Here is a 16,080-nt window from a genome sequence, read left to right as displayed (position 1 = left end):
GGGAGGGAGAGAGAGAGGGAGAGAGAGAGAGAGAGAGAGAGAGAGAGAGAGAGAGAGAGAGAGAGAGAGAGAGAGAGAGAGAGAGAGAGAGAGAGAGAGAGAGAGAGAGAGAGAGAGAGAAGAACCAGGACTGGACATGTCTGAGACACCAGGAATGTGTCCAGCGGAGACGGTGGGACCGGACCCCTCCGGGAAGCCCTGACATGGGGAAATGGGGTTGGGGGTGTTAAGCACCCTTAAACCTGGAGTGTCTCTCTGCAGAGGGTAAGCAGCGCTGGAGCAGCAACTTCTTGTATTTTTTTTCTCTCGGGAAGAAAAAAGATTTTCCAGCAGTCCCGTACCTGGGCAGTGGCCTTGGGTCGAGCCCACCGCCTCTTTCTTCTGTTCTCTCCACCCACTCTGTACCCGGCCTCCCGCCCCGCAGCTCCGGGTCTCAACAGAGGTTTCCAGCTGTTGATGCCTGGATGGACCAGGGCTGCAGGGAGGAGGAGGAGGGAACTCTCCGTCCCTCCCTCCTTCTGCCTCTCCCCACCCTTCCTCCCTCCTCCTCCTCCTCCCCTTGCTCGCTCGATCTCCCTCCCTCTTTCTCCTCCGAGGCTGGCTGCGGAGTGGCCTCGCCGGCTCGCAACTGAACTGCGCGTGTGAGTACGGGTCCTGCCAGCCGGCCCGAAGGAAGGCGAGCCCGGCTCTGCGATCGGGGCGCCGCGGTCCAGCCTGCGAGGCCGGGCGCTGGGAGCGATCGGAGCGAGCGAGGCGCGGAGCCCCGGGCGCCGGGCGCAGGCACCGGAGCGCGGCCGGCAGCGGCCAGCGGCCAGCCCCGGGGCAGAGGGCAGAGTGCAGAGAGCGGCCTGGCTCGGCCGAGGCGCCGCCCGGCCGGAATCCAGCTCGCCGCCCCGGACGCCAGCCGGCCCGCCCGCCCGCTCGCCCGCCGTGGGTTGCCGGGCCGGGCCGGGCCGGGCCGGGGTGGCCACGAGTCCGCCTCGAGACTCCCCCAGCCGACGGCGGGGGGCGTGCCCCCTTGCGGCCCCAGCCGGGGCATGTGAGCGGGAAGTGGGGACCGCCAGCCGCGAGGACCCACCCGGTCGGAGGAGCAGCCGGAGTGCCGAGCCCGGAGCCCGAGCGAGCGAGCGAGCGAGCGCCTAGCCCGGAGGATCGTAAGTGCGCCCCGAGCGCGCCGCGCGCCCCGGTCTCCCTCCAGCCCCTCGCCAAGTTTGACACTCGCGCCTCCGCCCACGCAGCCGGGCACACTCCGTCGATGTGGCTCGCGTCGATGCCACTTTCCATCCCGGACAAAAGTTCTTTTCGTGGAGGAACGGGTGCCTCCCCGCACCCGTGCGCCACGACGCCGGCCAGCTGCGGTGCCCGCCGGGTGGGTGCTGGTGCGCAAGCCGGGCAGCCTGGCGAGGCCGTGGCTTGGCGTGTGCGCTCCGCTGCCGGCCGTGGGTACTGGAGCTTTCTGCGGCAGCCTGGGGTGAGCCGCGCGCTCTGCGGGGGTTCCCAGACGAAGAAGAAACCCTCGGCGACCTGAGCGCACCGGGCACGGGGCTCGGGTGCGGGTCCCGGGTCTCCCCACGCACGTACACTCCGGCTCGGCGCGTCCGTCCCGCGTCGCGGTTCGGTTGTGTTTTGGGGGGCGCGGGCCACACACACACACACACACACACACACACACACACACACACACACACACACACACGCAGCCCTTTGCACCCTTCTTCGGATTCTTTCCTTCCCGACCAAGCAAGCCCGGCCGGCGCTGCCTCCTGTTTTGTTTTCTGCGCCTGGCTGCTCCAGTTTCAGCCTTTAGTTGCTCCCCCCTCCTCCCCCATTTTTTCGCCTTTGGATGACGGAGGGGAACCTTTTCTTCCCGATTTCGCTGCCCATGCAGATTGCGCCTGGCCGGGAGGGAGGTGAGGAGGTGGAGACGGGGGCTAGTTCCTCGGTTCCCAGCGGCTCGCCATTGTTTTCCCACCCCGCGCGTTCCGTGCGTAAACACACGCGCGCACACACACACGCGCGTGTGTCGGGTGTGTGCGTGTGTGTGCGCACCGGCTGCTTCAGTCCCCAGATGTGCGTGTGTGTTTGTGTGTGTGTGTGTGTGTGTGTGTGTGCATGCACGCCTGCGGTGTCCAGTCCCCATACACGGAGGCGATGGCCCTTTGGGGTTCTTTCTCCCAGCTGCCCGCCTACGCCTGCTCTTCCCGGCTAGGAGATGTCCCCTTTTCCCTGGAGTTGGAGAGCACCGAGGCGTGGGGGGCTGCTGAGAGAGAGAGAACCCCGGGGCCAGGTCGCTAGCCGTGCCTGGGCGGGAAGTGAATTTTGAACTTCAGCCCTGGACCTTTCCGGGAGGACCCCGAGAGCACGAGCCGGGGCTCCCCGCCCTGGAGGACCGCCGGCAGCTGCAAAGACTCCCAACAGCGCTTTTTGGCAGCCGCCTCAGTGACAGGGGCTAGGAGGAAGCCGAGGAGTTTTCCTGGGAAGTTTGCTTTGACTCTGTGGGAATTTCCGGGCAGGGCGCTTGGGCGATGCTGCTAAGTGAAGGGGTCTGGAGAGAGAGCCAAAAAAAGATGCTGCTACCGACTGAGGTTTTTAGAGGCCCTGGTTCCCACCGTGCCCTCGCAGGAAGTTGAGAGATTGGGTCCTAATTCTTCCCCACCTATGCAGCGTGAGCTTAACTTTTTCAGATTTTCCCTGTGCATATGTTTGAAACTGGCATTTACTGTGCACTTGAAAACTACCGAATTGGAAAGGCATGACTCCTTGTCCCCCACGTTGGACCATTGAAGGTCAAAGCAGCATTTAGTGGGTAAGGAAGGGTCTGGAAAATAGGTCTCAGATACCACCACTTATCCAGATCTTATCTGGAGTAATTTCAGCACTGTGCTCTGTGCCAGACTTGGGTTTAGTATGAACTCTACCTACACATGATTACCCTGCTCAATAAAGGCCTTGATAAAGTGCAGCCTTTGGGTTCCTAGAGAAAGTGCTGGAGAAATGTTAGTTGCTTCTTCCTTCCGCTGTGATTCCACTGCGATTCCACTGCCCTCTGCGGCTGGGCTCATTTAATCAATTATAATAATTGTTCATGTCTGGGAAGAAGGCAAGCTCACCTTTCTTCCCTGGCCTTTTTCATCTCTGTTCTCCCCCATCATCATCTCGCACCTTATCCCATACCTGCTGGTTAAACTCTTTCATCTTTTTCTCCTTTTGCAAATGGCCTTCAGTTTTTGCCGCCCCACCCCCACCCTCAACATCAGCCCTGGCCCCACTGCGCTGCTCTCAATGGGAATCAGGCTGAGGAAGGAAGCATCCCCCTGAAGTGTCCTGTCTCTATATAGTGTCCGGGCCTAGCTCCAGATTGGATGTGCATTTGTGTCTCTGGGCCCAGTGTATTTCTGGAGTGAGGAGCCCAGGTGTCTGGGTTTCCCAGGAGTAGAGACAGGTGGGCTGGGCTGGGACTGCCCCCAGGGAGCCCTGCTACCTGGGCAGTGTTTGTGTCACCTGCCTCTAGGGTTTACTTGGGAAGCTGGAATATCCCACCTGCCTCAGCCCCTAGCTGTGGGATTTCCGGTAAGTGAGGGTGGGGGAAACTTCACCTCTAACTTTTAGCTTTTAACTACAGAGTCTTTTCCAAGATTTGGGGTTTGTCATGCCCTCCTTGGCTGATTCTAGACTCTCTCTCTCTCTCTCTCTCTCTGGTTTTCTGGGCCACACCCGTTTGATGCTCAGGGGTTACTCCTGATGCTCAGAAATTGCCCCTGGCTGGGAGGACCAAATGGGATACCGGGGAATCGAACCGAGGTCCTTCCCTTCCTTGGCTAGCGCTTGCAAGGCAGACACCTTACCTCTTGCGCCACCTCTCCGGCCCCTGATTCTAGACTCTCAAGCAGTGACCTGGGGGTTCGGAAGAGGAACATCTGCCAGCCCCCGCCTGCATGATGGACTGTTTCCTCTTCTGTCCTAACCCGTCTAACCCCATGGCAGGCAGTGAAGGGTGGAAAAGGGGCTGGAAAAAAGAGGCATGACTCAAAGGTTGGCTCTTTCGTTTTGGGGCCATCCTTGGCTATGTTCAGGGTTTACTCCTGGCTCTGAGTTCAGGGATTATGCCTGGAAGTGCTTAAGAGACTATATGAGGTATTGGGGTATTGAACCTGGGTCACCCCTGTGCAGTGTCCGAGTCTGGGTTTTCTGACCAGGGCAACAGGAGGCCCACTTAAACAGGTGGGTTTAAGTCAAGGAGTCGGGTCAGTCAGATTTAAGGATAATTTCCCCCCTTCTCTGTGTTTTTGCTGTTTATTGATTCAATAACCAGGAGCCACATGCACTGAGTTGTTAGTGGGGATCACACAGATTAGCTGCAGTGACTATACACAGTTGTGATTTGCTGGAGACACACACGACTGTGAGATGGGGGGTTACAAACAGCAGTGTTGCTGGGATTATGTTCCACATGTGGGATAGTGCCAGGGGTCCAACTCAAGGCCTCATTCCTAAAGTAGATTCTTGACCTTTGAGCTGTCCCTGGTGCCTAATAGTGTCTTCTCTTTTCTTTCTTTTTGGTGTGTGTGTGTCGGGGGAGGGGGTGTCACATTTGATTGTGCTTAAGGGGACTACTTACTAGTCCTGGCTCTGTACTCCTGGGGTCAGCCCTGGTGGGGCTCAGGGACCATGTAGGACTCTGAGGATTGAACATGGGTTGTTGTGTTCTCAGAAATTGTACACAGGAAATCAGAATTCTCCTGGTGGTGACTGAGGGATCGGCTGGAGACAAGATTGTGTTTTATTTACTTTAGTTTGGTTTTAGGGCCTCCTTGACGGTGTTCAGGGCCTATTCTGTCTCTGTCTCAGGGATTGCTCCTGGAGGGGAGAAGGGGACCCTGTGGGGTAGCAGGGATTGAATCTGGGGTTGAACCTGGGTCAGCTGCTGCAAGTCATATCCAATCCACTGTGTTCTTTTGTTCTTTCTGAATATAGTGCTATGTGCTTGTGTGAACTAGATATATAAACAAAATCCAGAAAGTACAGTTTTGTGTTATTTTTGTTTTTGTTTTGGGGTCACACCTGACAGTGCTTAGGGGTTACTCCTGGCTCTATGCTCAGAAATCGCTCCTGGCAGGCTCAGGGGACCATATGGGATGCTGGTATTTGAATCACCGTCCTTCTGCATGCAAGGCAAATCCCCTACTTCCATGCTATCTCTCCAGCCCTACAGTTTTTTTTAAAATTTATTTTTTGGTTTTTGGGTCACACCGGCAGTGCTCAGGGGTTACTCCTGGCTCTATGCTCAGAAATCGCTCCTGACAGGCTCAGGGGACCATATGGGATGCTGGGATTTGAACCGCTGACCTTCTGCATGCAAGGCAAATGCCCTACCTCCATGCTACTTTCCAGCCCCTATTTTTTTATTTTTTTGGTTTTTGGGACACACCTGGTGTTCTTCAGGGGTTACTCCTGGCTCTACACTCAGAAATCACTCCTGGCTTGGGGGAACATATGGGACACCAAGGGATCTAACCACAGTTCCTCCTAGGTTAGCACAAGCAAAGCAAACACCCTACCACTTGCGCCACCACCCTGGTCCTTATTATTATTTATTATGGGGTTTGGAGGCCACACCCAGCTGTGTTCTGGACTTAATCCTGGCTTTGCACTAAGGCATCACTCCTGACAGGGCTGTGGAGCCATTGACAGTTCAGGGAGTAAAACTGGGGTTGGCTCTGTGCAAAAGAAATGCTTTAATTTCAGTACTATTTCTTGAGCCCCCCAGAAAGCACAAATAAAAAAATAATAACTTACAACTTGGAAACATACAAAATAAAAAGAGAAAGTGATATAAAACTTGCTTACTACCACTTTTGTCCAGATTATTGTGTGTATACTTGCCCCTCACCCATTTACACAGAGAGATCTTAGAAGGCTGCCTTGAAATGTTTACAGAGCCGATATTAAATGCTGGACATGTGGGCAATTTTTGTTTATTTTTTAAGTCTTCTAAAATGGTCATGAATTAATGTTTTTTTGTTTGTTTGTTTGTTTGTTTACTTGGTTTTTGAACCACACCCTGTGATGTTCAAGTATTCTGGAATCACTCCTGGAGGTCTCAAGGGCCCATGTGGGATGCCTGGGATTGAAACTGGGCCTGCCACGTGCTTTACCTGCTGTTCATATTTCTTGGCCCCATGAGTTTTTCCACTTTTGTAAGTGGAAAATTGTGAATGAGAAATTGGTTTTGTGGGTGATGAAAACAGAAATTGAACTAGAAGGGAAGCAGAGAGACCAGTGAAAGGTGAATGGGGCACCGAGAAGGGGCCTTAGATTTGGGTGGGCCCATGGGAGACAGTTTTGGGGGTACCGTAGATTGTCTCTAGGGAGATCAGCACAGCCTGCACTTGCCTGGAGAGGGCAAATAATTCTTTTTTTTTGGGGGGGGGGGCCACACCCGGCGGTGCTCAGGGGTTACTCCTGACTGCTCAGAAATAGCTCCTGGCAGGCACGGGGGACCATATGGGACACAGGGATTCGAACCAACCACCTTTGGTCCTGGATCGGCTGCTTGCAAGGCAAATGCCCCTGCGCTATCTCTCCAAGCCTGGGGGCAGATAATTCTACACCCGGCTGGGAGCTGGGCTCAGACCACCCGCATCAGCCATGTGACATTTCCCAAGCTGCCCTGGCTTTGGAACGCTCTCTCTCCTCTTCCCTTCTTTCCTCCTCCTGGGGTAACAGGAACAGTTTGCTCCAATGAAGCACCACTAGAGCTCCATTGCTCCGTAATTGGTGCTCGGGATTCAGATCCAGGAGAGGTGACATCTCTTTTCTTGCCCATGAAATGTGATCATGGCAGCACCTCAGAGCTCAAGGGGCTTGAGTCTGCTCGTGTCTGCTGCAGGCTCCTTCACTTGGAGGGTTTGCGGTTGCTGTGGCTCAACAGCATTTGCCTGAGCGAGGCCTGTTTCTCTGGAGAGTCTTGGCATGACTGCCCTTGAGGGGTGGACACTCTCTAGGGATGCTGGGAGATGGGCTCTGATTGGGTTCCCAGGTCCCCAGCAGGTCACCAGGAAGTTGATGTCTGGAAAAAGTGGAATTTAAACGCAGCTGTGTGGGGGTGAAACCGAGTGTTTGAAAAGGGCTCTGTGCAGGAAGGGCCGACTCGGCCCTCATTAATCGTGCTTTGAATGGGAATGATTTTTGTGCGTAGTGTTTACTTAAGAGGGCTCGTTCCTGCCTAAACTCGTTTCCATCCTTACCCTTTGCTGGAACCCGGATGTGTTAGCTAGGAAGGTTGTCACCGTGTCTGTCACCGTGCTGGAAGCAGGGCCTGGGGATGTGGCATTTGGGGGTCTTCATCAGTGCTTCCTTGAGGCTGAAGGGGGACCTGAGGTTCAGCCTTTGCTCTGGTCTGGGTGAAGGTCTCAACAATCCAAAATAATTTTCTCTGAGCAGCTGTCATCTCTCCCTCTTAGCCCTGCCAGTACCTGCCTGGCACTGGCCACCAGGACTAGGCTAGAACACTGAGCCCTGATCCTGCTGGCACCTAGGATGGAAAAGGCCCTGGTGCCAGAGGCTTCTCTCCAGCACCTGCTGGCCTCTGCTGGCCCCACTTTCCTGCTTCCGGGAGACGCCCCAGCTTACTTGGGGCTTCAGGGAGGAGCCGGATGGATTCAGCCAGTGGTCAGACTGAGGCCTCCTCCCAAGTTCCTCTGGGAGCTGACCCCAGCTGCGTAGAGACCTAGTAGGACAGCAGCTGGTCAATGTTGAAGATTCTAGCCCAGAGCAGCTTTGAGGGGGGAGTTGTTAGGAGGTACACTCACACCTACCACCTTTTCCTGAAATGGTTGCCCTTCCTCTGTTCCTTTTGGTCACCCTGGGCAGCCTGATAGGCCAGCAGTGCTCCCAGCCTCCCTCCCCCCATTGTGGCCTTAGCATTTAAAAGGCCTTGGCAAGAAGCCCCATAGCAGCACATTTTGCCCTGCTGGGGGGGGGGGGAAAGCAGGAATTTTGTGTTACACACACACACACACACACACACACACACACACACACACACACACACACACACACACACACACACACACATACACACAGTTTCAGCCTGAAGAGCCCGAAGGAAAGAGCAGGCCCAGACTGGGCAGGGACTCTTGCCCAGCTGCCTCCCCTAGTGGTTGAGGTCAATCCCCACTGGGCCTGGTTCCCCGGGGAGCCGCCTCAGAGGCCAACCTGGTCCACATTCTCTACTGGTCAGCTTCTCTGGCTGTTCACTGCCTCCCAATGGAATGAGTTTGGGGAGCAGGAAGGGGTGAGATTGGCCGTGTCTGGCACCCCACTGCCTACAGGGGTGGCAGCTTTGGGACATGGCTGGAGGTGCTAGTGTGTGTGTTGGAGGACAGCAGAGCTGGGTGCTAAAGTAGTTCAGGTCACACAAAAGTGCAGCTGGGGGGATCACCTAGATCATGGCAAGGTGGCAGCTAGAGATGAAGGCTGGGGCTGCCCCAGACCAGCATCTCAGTTTCTTCTTTGTTTTTCCGTTTCTGACCTTTCGAAAGGAGGACGGATGGAAATGCTCAGAATTGCCAGATCAGAAGCAAGCAGTCCGTGTTCTTTCCTGTGGATGTCAGGGGCCAGTTGGCAAGAGTGACTCCGTGACAGGAGGAGAGGCCCTGGTGGGAGGGAAGGAGCTACAAGATATTCAGGATATACTTGAGTAACTTGGGGAACCTAATAAGCTCTGGCAGGTGGGCACCCGCGCACCCTCTTTGCTGTGGTATTTGGGAGAAGCAGGACTGGGAGTGAGGCCTTGGAGTTAGCTGCCCTTGCAGACACCAGAGTGCTTGTTCTTGCCGGCTTCACAGTGCTGTGCTGAGAGTGGAAGGAAATTTCCTGTCTGGATGGGGTGTGACACACTCCAACCTCCCAAACTGAGGGGGCTGGACTCATCTTTCCTGGGAGATTCATTCTGAGCCTGGATCTTGAGGGGTAAAGGGGGTGGTAAGCGTAGAAGGTGAGAGGAAGTGCTGAGAGGTCTGTGTGCAAGTGTGAGGAGTTGTGATATGTGTTTGTGTGTGTGTGTGTGTGTGTGTGTGTGTGTTGTGGATGTGGATGGGATGTCTGTATGATGGAATCTGTCATACCAATACCTACAAGGCAAAGGGAGAGAAATGGTGTTGGAGGGAGAGACAGGACGGGGAGTGTGGGGGAAGGTTCTTCCTCCCATCTGCCTCCTGCCCTCTCTGCCTCATGGAAGCTCTGGGTGTTTGGCCAGGGGGCCAGTGAGAGAAGAGCCCCTGGTGGGATCAGTGAGGTTTCTAGCTGGGCAAGGGGTGGCTTCTCCCCTGAGATAGGGCAAGAGGCTCAGCATCCAGGGCTGGAAGTGAGGGAGGAGGAAGAAGACACTGAACATCCTCTTGGCTATCTGGTTTGTCCCCAGGCCAGGGGCATGTTGGCATGATTCCACTTCCAGTCTGTCTCTCCTCCAGCCTGTAGCTCTGGACATAAAGCGGGTGAGGGGAATTGGGACCATTTATCACCTGGTTTGGGCTCTCATTGGGCCCAAGTGTGGGAGTTGGGGCTGAGGGGTGATTGTGAAGAAGCGGGTGTCACTCACTCTGTCCCAGGAAGCCCATCTCATCTAATAATGGAGCACAGTGCTCTCTCCCCAGGCTCTTTTCCTGACTCCAGGTAGCTGGGACAGGGAGCACCCTGATGCAGCAGGGGGCCTAGTGTGGGGGTTCTTGCCTCCTCCAAAGCATTCCTTTCCACAGACCCCACACTGCCTGCTGCCCACTTGAGGTCTCCACTATCCCACTCAGTTGTCGAACAAACTGGGCCCTTGGGCTTGGCTTGTGCAGAGACAGTCGAAGCCCAAGAGTCTTGAGCAGAGAGAGGAGCACTGACAAAGGAGAGAGCAGGGGAATTTGGACAGTCAGCTGAGGAAGCTCCCTGTAGGAAAAGGTGGTTTGGCAGAGAAGAGCAGGTGGTCCAATTAGATCCCTCCCAGACTCTGGGTTTCCCCTCAATCTGTCTAGGGGCCTGTCCCACCCACACCAGAGTCCCTGGTGATTGGGTCCCTCAAGTGCAGGCTGCTGAGGGCTTGTTCGGTCGGCAGTGAGTGGGTCAGGAATGGATTTGGGGTGCCCGCCAGCACTGGGTGTATGGCTTTGGGCTTGCCTGCCCTAAGCTGCCTGGGACTAGACCCCCCTCCTGGTAACATGCAGATATTGGCCAGGCCAACTGCTCGTAAGCCTGGCGGTTGTAAGAGCCAGCGCTGTTCCCCTTCTCCTCATCCCTCCTGAAAATCAACAACTGTGTCGACAGCGGGTGATTGTGCTTGGCCAGCGGCTCTGGGCTGCCAGGGCTGGGCAGGTGCTGGCAGGGCTGCTGGAGCCCCATGCTGGGAGCAGGCCCCCGGCTGCCAGCGCTGCCGCATAAACAAGGCCGCACACAGGCTGGCAGTGAGGGAGGGAGGAAGGGAGGCTGCAGGCAGGCAGGAGGGGGAACAGGTGTCTCAGGAGGTGCAGACACAAAGGGCCTCTTGTCTCCTTTTCTCAGGCCCCGGGAAACCTTCCCCCCCTCAGGGGTAGCCCGAGTCCAGTGTCCAGGTCAACCAGAGGTGCCCTCCATACCCGTCTTTTGGGACTTGAGGCAGGGTGAGCCGGGACCTCTGGGGATTCGGTACTCTGGACATGAGATCTCCCAGGGCTTCAGTGTCCCACAGGAAGATAGCAGAGACCTACACCCTCACTGGGTAGCCCATTAGGAATGGACAGGAAGTGCTCCTGGAGCTTTCTGGAAGAGGCAAGTGCTGGATGTTAGGCATGCTGGAGGGAGTGCTAAAAAGTCAGGCCACCCCTGGATTCCAGGTGGGGTGGGAACCAAGTGTGGTCACACTTGGTGGTACTCAGGAACCACTCCCAGAGGCCTTGGGGCACCATATGGGACATTGGGGGTCAAATTCAGGTCAGCTGCTTGCAAGGCAAGGACCCTACCTGCTCTACTATCACTCTGATCCCCCTTCATATGGAACCAAAGCTTCGCTGAGCAGCTGCCAGGTGTCAAATCAGGACAGAGGAGCAAGAAGCAGACAGTGCCAGTAGAAGATGGGACCATCTCTGTCTTGTCTCAGTTTCCTTCTCTGTGAATCAGGACTTGCAGCCCATGGTGGTTGGTGTGGGGCAGAGGCTGGTCTGTTCCCTGGGGAGGCTGGAGGCACAGGTAGACTGAGAATGGCGGGTGCAGTGGATGCTTCTGAGCCCACCACGTGATCCCATTGTCCGGGGTGTTTGAGGCTCAGGGTGGGCGTCTAAGAGGCACCTTTGCTCTAGAGGTGGTTCCATTCTGGTTGCTTTCATCTTTCTTTCCTGCCCCTGTCCCAATTTCTCTGCTGAACCTAGTATCTCCTGAGCCCGTGGATTTTTCAAGAAGCAGGAGAGTTGAGTGAAAACACCAGGACTTTAGAGACACCAAATTTGGAGCACTGGGAATTTGAATCTTGAAATGGGGCCATTTACCTCATTTGTTGAGCCACATTTTCCTGTTGGTGAAATGGGGTCATGGTGTGGCCTGTGTGGCAGGTGACTGTGGATCCCCCAACCCCCTGTGTGCGTGGTTGGGGGAGACACCAGACTTGATTTCTGATTGGTCTCAGTTTGTCAGGAATCCACCTGGGCCTCGTCCTTCTGGCTGTCCCATCGCCCAGGCTGCTGATTCCAGACTGGGCCAGCCATGCCAGAGGCCCAGGACTGGAGGGCAACCTTGGCCGTCCCAGGGCACATGGTGGCCAGTGGCCGGCAGCTGGCACAGTAATGCTGCTGCAGGGGCCACTGGGGCCTCTTGGACCCATATCACCTCTCAGCCCCATTTTTCAGTCTGACCTTGGGCTGAACCCTTTGGACAATCCTCTACTCAGGCACATTGCTGTAGTGGTTGAGTCAGGACTGCATCATGGCAGCCACTGTGCTGCTTTGGTCACTGTTTCAAAATCCAGAGGTGCACCAGAGTAATGGCACAGTGAGTAGGGCATTTGCCTTGCATACAGCCATCCGGGGCCAACATAGATACAATCCCCAACATCTTATATGGTCCCCTGAACCTGCCAGGAACAATTCCTGAGCACAGAGCCAGGAGTAACCCCCAAGTGTTGCCCAGGTATGCCCCAAAACCAAAAATCAAAAACTTAACAAAATCCCAGGGTTGGATTGATAATACAGCAGGTAATGCATGCAGCTGACTCAAGTTCCATACCTGGTATCTCCTATTGCCCCTCAAGTCTGCCAGGCAAAATCCCTGAGCATCCCTGGGTATAACCCCAAAGCTAAAAATAAAAGAACAAAAACAAATCCAGATGTGGAGTCAGACACAGCCCACAGTCCATGCCCCACATCTGAGCTGGCTTCTGCCCTGGGGCACCTGGGTGTGCTGCATATGGGTGGGGGGCCCTGTAGTTAGGATGGCAAAGAGTGTCTGACCCACATTTGTGGATGAGGAAATGGTGCTCTGAGATGGAGGGGTGAGGGCAAAGCCTCTTGCCCTCCCTGGTAGGGGTCAGGGATGAGGCTGCCCTGGGTGCGGGCGGCAACCATGTCCTGTGCAGAGCTGGGGAGACCTATAGCCCCCAGCCTTCTTTCAGTTGTTGCAGTTACCTGGGGCCATATACATGCTCAATTGGGATCCTCCGGGAGCCCCTGGTGTTTACGTGGTTTTGGTTATGGTTACGCACCATCGAGCCCTCTCCCCAGCCTATTCAGTGTCTGACAGTCACCAGAGGCCAGTCTGGAGACTGGATCTGGGAGGAAGTGCTGGACAGAGGTTTGGTCCTTCACTCCTGTCATCATCACATCACCACAGTGAGTCCGCCGTTCTCTTCAACACTCACATTTCTCCCTAGATGAGAGACGAGGAGAGAGGGAAGAGTAGCAGAGGGCCAACACAGGGGCTCCCTGGCTGTGGTGGCTGCTTGGCCATCTGCAGGGCGCAGGGCCAGAATTGTTTTCCTGCAATTCTGATGTTCCCAGTTCCTGACTTCCCCAGTCCTGGTCAGAAGTACCTCAGCCATTGTTCCCTCCAAATATGGCAGCCTGGGCATTGTGCACTGGTCTGCGCTTTTGCGCCCCTGTGCCACTGTCCCCTCACCCCTATGCCAGAGGCAGGTGATCGTGAGCAGGATGTCAGCCTGGGTCTTCCCTGCTTGGAGTTGCCTGCCTTGGAGGAGCTCAGCAGAAGCTGGCAGACACAGCATTGGGCAGCTGTGGATGGGGCAGGTTCCTGTGGCCTGGCTCATCCAGACCTAGGACCTGGCAGGGAGCAGTGAACCTCAGGTCCCAGAGCCACCCTCGTCCTGCTTTCCCTCACCACTGTGGCTGAGGCATTTTCTGTCCTGGCCTTGCAGGAAGTTGTGGAGGATGAGAGGAGTAGAGGAAGGGCCAGGCTGCCTAGGATTTTGTTTTTCAGACGGAGAATCTGTTATTAGCAATTTATGACATCCACGTCCGCCGCCAAGCACATTCTGTTCTCGGACCATGGGGAAGATGCTTGGGGTCCGCAGCGGGAGGTGGGGCAGGAAGAAGCTGGGTCAGCCCCTCCTGCTTGGCATAGCAGCATGGGACAGTGTCCTCAGGACAGGCCAGAGCCCTGCTGGGCGATGCACTGCTTGGTGCCATGTTCGCTCGGGTGAGCCCCAATGGTGAGGGTGCCCTGCACACATCTGGATGGGCCTGGGCTTCTCAGGGTGCAGGAAGACACTTGCTTTGACCGGCTGTGCTTGGGGGGACCACCAGAAAGGGGAGCAGACAAGATGGCGGCACCATCGGGAGAATGGCACATGAGCCAGCAACCCTTTTTCTGCAGAAGTGCTGAGCTGGTGGAATGTTCCTCCCAGTGCACCAGATCAGTACTGTAGATAGGGCTCTGCGGGCGCCTGGGCGCTGTGTGTGCAGGCCGTGTGGTTCGGGCAAACAGAGGCAGCCATGGTGCCTCCTCCACCAGGCTGGCCACCTTGCTTCCCTGCATTCATTACTGGTCTCTGTTCCTGGAAGCAAACCCCTTTCCTTTACTTGCCCCTCACGTAAGTTGACTCTTTGTTTCTCCTTGTTCTCTTCCTGGCTGTCTGGCTTTGACCGCAAACAGCCACATGGGCCGATTTTTGGAGTGGGGTGGTCTCTGCCTCCTTGGGGATGGAGTTGCTCTGTCTGGGGTCAGCCCCAAGTGGGGAACAAAACCTCCTGTGGTGCTGTACCCCCGCAAGGTTTTCAGGCGAGGTGTGTGCATGCCAGTGCCAGTGCCAGTTGGAGGGTCTGACGTTCCATGGAAGGAGCAGGGCCGAGGGTGTATGCAGTGTTGGGCGAGACTGGCCCTGTTTCCAGTGAGGCCTGGACTTGTATTATTTATTATTACCCACACGCTGATGGACGATCGGGCCCAGGGCAGATGAGCTCCGAGATTTGACTGGGCACAGTTCCCCGTGGGCATGGACTCAAACCAGCTTCAGACTCGGGGCTCCATCAGCACCATCAGTTACACTCAGAAAAAAATCAGGAGTTTTAAGGAACAGCGTGTTAATTCACCAGACCTACTCCTCCCCACTTTCTTTGCACAGAACAGTCCTGGGGCCACGAGGAAGGAGGCCCTCCATGTAGCTGGAGAGACCTCACGGCCTGGCCTGGCCCACCAGCCAGCTCCAAGTGGACAGAAAGTCTCAAGATGGGGCTAGAAAGAAAGCATAGCAGTTAACCTGGGTTTGATCCCCAGCATCCCGTATAGTCTCACGAGCCCATCAGGAGTAATTCCTGAGTGTAGAGCCAGAAGTAAGCCCTAAGTACCACCGGGTGTGATTAAAATCACAAACAACAGCCAAAAAGAACTTCCATGATGGGTGACTTACTCATCTACGCCGAAACCTTGTCTGAAAGAAAAAAAAAATTCCAGTCAAAAAATCTTGCTCTTTTTCTTTCCACTCAGGACATTATTTTGCTGCCTTGAGATTGTAATGCATCTCCTGGTGACTGGGAATGCCTTTCCTTCCCCAGGGTATTGGGGTACAGGGCCCAAGCTGGCAGCCATGGTGGTGGTGGAGGGTTGCTCTATGGCCATTCTGTCCGCTTTGGTCCCTCTTGGGCCCAGGTGAGAGGTGTCATTTGCCCAGGAAATCCAGCACATGTAGAGGAACCCAACGCTGGAGACACTTTAAATGGCTACCCTGATTTTGAACGAGGGAGGCTTTCAGGGATGGGTAAGTGAGTCAGGTGAAGGTGGTGGTTAGGCCTGCCCTGAGGAAGATGAGGAAGACATAGGAGGACCCATTGGTGGGAATGGGTCTTGGGTCCAGCTGGACAGGAACTGCTGCTGAACATTCATGGCCAGAACCACGGGGGCAAGGCTGAATTCCAAGTGTCAGATAGACTTGGCAAGTCCTACGCTGTGCATGGAGGCCCTTGGTTTCTGGCTTGGACAGTCCCGGGATCTCTTGGAGAGATGGAGGCTTCCAAAGGCCCAGCCATGGTGGAGCAGGGTTTGTGCCAGGTGTGAGGCTGCATTCCCAGAGGCCTTCCTGCTTAAGGAAGTGACTCCTGGTTGGTGTTGAGCCTGTGGGATCTGAGGAGGGAGAGGGCTCTCTCCAGGCTTGTGCGTGCTCCAATGCTCGGATCTGACCTGCCTTTCAGAGTCCTCATGCAATGAGGCCCTGGGCCTGTCACTTGGCCCTGCCGTGCTTGGCTTTGTGAATGAGCTTGATGTGTGCTGGGAAGTACTGGGGCGGGAGTGCAGGCCGAGGTGCAGTTTAGGGTCTGGGATGTGGGAAATGTAGGCGGCTGGGCTTATTTCTGTGGGAGCTGTTGCCTATCCAGATAAAGGTGAGAGCTGGCACCTAGTTGTCCAGATGCTCGAACAAGGGATCTCCATGGGCTGCAGTTGGGTTGAGGGGTGAGGAGCAAGCTGGGAAAGGCAGGAGCTGTCTGACTGCCACAGACCAAGCTGAGGGGAGCATGAATGACAGGCCAGTGCCTAGACTTTGTTTTCTTTGGGGCCACACCCAGCAATGCTAAGGCTTTACTCTAGGCTCTGCACTCAGGGATCACTCCTTGTGGGCTTGGG

General features: G+C 55.6%; 1 protein-coding gene across 2 annotated transcripts in view; it reads left to right on the top strand.

Moving 5' to 3' along the window:
• Positions 1–1,052: 1,052 nt before the first annotated feature.
• Positions 1,053–16,080, top strand: part of SOX13 (SRY-box transcription factor 13) — a 38,212-nt gene continuing 23,184 nt past the window's right edge. For both annotated transcript variants that reach the window (XM_049770631.1, XM_049770630.1), the window contains exon 1: positions 1,053–1,154. The gene's annotated coding sequence lies outside the window, so the exon portion shown is untranslated. The remainder of the gene's footprint in view (positions 1,155–16,080) is intronic.

The sequence above is a fragment of the Suncus etruscus genome, chromosome 3 (assembly GCF_024139225.1).
Source record: "Suncus etruscus isolate mSunEtr1 chromosome 3, mSunEtr1.pri.cur, whole genome shotgun sequence".
Lineage (NCBI taxonomy): Eukaryota > Metazoa > Chordata > Mammalia > Eulipotyphla > Soricidae > Suncus > Suncus etruscus.
Note: the sequence above shows the minus strand (reverse complement) of the source record. Positions and strands in the feature narration are given on the sequence as shown.